The sequence below is a fragment of the Diachasma alloeum genome, unplaced genomic scaffold (genome assembly GCF_001412515.2).
Source record: "Diachasma alloeum isolate Michigan unplaced genomic scaffold, Dall2.0 Dall_scaffold_00312, whole genome shotgun sequence".
Taxonomy (NCBI): domain Eukaryota; kingdom Metazoa; phylum Arthropoda; class Insecta; order Hymenoptera; family Braconidae; genus Diachasma; species Diachasma alloeum.
Genome location: NW_021680451.1, coordinates 271,919 through 275,147, shown reverse-complemented (window position 1 = coordinate 275,147; position 3,229 = coordinate 271,919). Strand labels below are relative to the sequence as shown.

General features: G+C 36.0%; 1 long non-coding RNA gene across 1 annotated transcript; it reads right to left on the bottom strand.

Annotated features, from left to right (window-relative positions):
* Positions 1-381: 381 nt before the first annotated feature.
* Positions 382-2,965, bottom strand: LOC107039910. Its single transcript, XR_001460986.1, has 3 exons — positions 2,859-2,965; positions 1,809-2,084; positions 382-562 (listed from the first exon to the last, which is right to left on the bottom strand). It is a non-coding gene; the product is annotated as an uncharacterized LOC107039910 (long non-coding RNA).
* Between the last annotated feature and the right edge of the window lie 264 nt (positions 2,966-3,229).

The window sequence follows — 3,229 nt, the reverse complement described above, 5'->3', positions numbered from 1 at the left end:
ACAGGCGAAGACACCAGAGGGAATAAGGACGCAACTGGTGGAGTGGCCCCCCTAAGGATCGCTGGACGGAGATCAATTACCTGCTGGTTGGTTTCGTTTAGGAGATTTGTCTCCTTGAGCATCCTCAATGTGGACAGGGTCCCAGAAAAAATCTTTTGCTCTTTTCCCCTGATAACACTCAAAATAATTGGGACACTGAACAGGATAAAAAAAATTCTTAATGTTCTATCACTTCCCACCACTTCTCTTCTGAAAGTCGATGCATGATCCATAATTTTCGAATATCGTTTATCAATCATGCTGTTCTACTCGAGATTTAACAAATAATTATTGATTCGTAGCGTAAAATATTAATGTTGAATGAATAATGAAAAAGAACACTTGATATGAAATGATTTTATTTACAAAATAAAGTACAGATTTTTCTATTAATTTCTAGTGTTAGTTTCTTTTTGGTCTGACCCTTGATTTTGTTCATAGGTCTCTCCTGCTTAAACTGCGCCTCCGTCAATTTTTTTTCTGCTGTTATTTGTTTTACTCCAACTCCACTTCTCCAATTTAGCTGAAAAGTCAAATGATTTCGTGAAATTTTGAGTTTGGGGAGAGGCTTTTTTTTCTGTAAGGTGATACAGAATTTTTCGTTGAGATTCATGAGGATTTGATGGAAAGAAATGGAATTAAAACAATTTTATCCCATGTTTTTTGGAATATCTTCGAAATTAGAGGGTTCAGAGACAATGTCGAAGTATATTCTGTGGAGGTCATTACATTTTCTATAAAAAAGGTCTTCTGACATTTTGTTCTAAAATCACTCGTAATCGAGATAATTCAAATATTTCTGAAGGTTGATGAATTCGAAAAAATGAAAGAAAAATCGATTATATGTTCTCCTTAAGTTACTGATTATCAATATAATTTAATCATCTATAAATGTTTTCGACAAAGAATGGCGATGANTCTCCTAAAGTTACTGATTATCAACATAATTTAATCATCTATAAATGTTTTCGACAAAGAATGGCGATGAAAATTCGTAAATATCTATTGGAGCTACTCAAATAATCCTGGAATATCGTCCCCACTAACTGTAGCAAGCGTGAGCAGAAGACTTTGAAGTCATTGAAGACTTTCCTATTACCCGGAAAGCCTCGTTAATGGCTGCTTATTTCGCATCATTCGGCATTCACATTTAGAAAAATATTCCTCTCATTATCAGTTAGCTACACTGTTGATGATACTTAAATATCAACATTTCATTTGATTTCCTTTCCTCCATTGTCTATTCAGGTTTAAAAGTAATAAATTGAATGATTATGAAATTCTAATTGAGAAAGAAAAAAAACTTCAAGGAATTTCGAATAATGTGCCCATTGAGCATTTTTTTCAATTGAAAATTTGTAGTGAATCGGCAAACTAGGATAATTACTACGCATCGAGGGTCCGGTGTCAGTGGATATCTCGTGAGTGGGGACAGTTAAAAAAATTCCATGGAATTTTTTTTGTAGAGCGAAATGTGAGCTAAAAAAAATCATATGAAAATTTTGCTATTTCTCCTCATGTAGAAAATATTCATCACAGTGAAAACACCTCGGTAATCTACAAAAAAAAATTATTCAGACGGGCATGAAGCCTCATATCACGGACTAGATAACGAAAAAAAAGTTCGTCAGTCGGTGGCAGACAACTTTTCTGGCGATTTTGTTGTAATCTTTGACTTTGCTTCGGACTGCAAACACACAAACGCTAGCAAAGCTTTTCATGGGCTCAATGACAGAATCTACTATATAATTATTATAAAAAAAACTTACATCCTATGACCATCATTACTCTCCCCCGATGGGGAGGGCATTGTGGATAACTGCATTTTTTGTCAGCTCTTGGAGCCATGGGCATTCCCAAAACTCTTCGTTTCCCTCTGAAGCTCCTGAGAGGCGGGGTTCAATCTCGGCATTCTCTCAGGTGACTTTTGTGTGAAAACTTGGACCCCCGAACTATTGGCTACAAAAACTTCAATTCTCAGTGAACCTCGAATGTTTTCAGCTAATTCGACTTTATAGATTTTTCTTGATATACTGGACTTCGGGCTGAAAAAAATTAGAAAAAAATTAGGATCAAATCTTGTTCACAAAAACATTTCCAAACAGGATGATATATTCCTTTTGTCAAAATATATGAAAGACAGCTTTAAAAAAAATTCATGAAGTGACATTTTTTGGAGAGAATTTCACGTCTTTGAAAAATGTTTTTTAACATTTCCCTTTAAAACCAACAGTTTCAGAAAACTATTCACAATGATCGAATAGCTCATTACTTTTCCAAACTTTTCAGAAGGTTTGAATAATTTTCATCTCATAAAAACTAACAGGATGAATTAATTTCCTAAGAACATTGTCAGGAGTCTTGATCAGAAGATACGGAGTACACCCATAATTTTGGAGTCTCTCCATAGCTGCGTATGTCACCTAATCCTTATTTCTTTGACTGATCAACTGACTGATCTAGCAGCAAATGGAATCGAAAATCTGAAAGACTCGCTTTTTCGTCCGAGCACTTTTGTGGCAACCCATTTCGTCCGATGGAGAGCTCGTACGTCTCCTGCCAGTTATCTGTTATCTGTCTCTTCATTTTTCGGAGATTTCGCCAGCTTTTTTAGTTCTGATTTTTGGGAATTGGGAGGGTTTTTTTTAGGATTTCATCTCCATGGATTTTCCTTTCCTGGGGGGTTTGGGCTTCTGATGCTTAGAGATTTCAGCAACGAAACACCCCGACACTGTCTGCCTCTCTATAAATCCTTTCATGTTTTATCAGGGGTCCAGTGATTGTGTTTTTAAATGTCAATTTTTCATTCAACCACTTACTCATATTTTTCAGGAGATTGTTTAAAGGTACGTGACAGGGGAACATTCAGGTTCGCGAGAGGGACATAACCTCACTTTTTTTATATGCAAATGCAGAGATTATAGGGGAGATGAACAGGGCCAATGTAAAGTGTTCAACAACAAAAATCGAAGCGGGGGCGCATGGACTACGATGGAGCGTACGGAACTGTTGGTATGATAGGGCCCGAGCATAAATTTGTCGATAACCGGAAAGGGGTTCTCAATACGGTAGCTCCTCGCATTTTGTAATAATTGTCAGGAATGTAAAATCGAACATATTATAATCAATAGTATAATGAATGCACAATCTAATGATCTAAAAGTCTTTTCCTTTTTCTCGACATATTTAT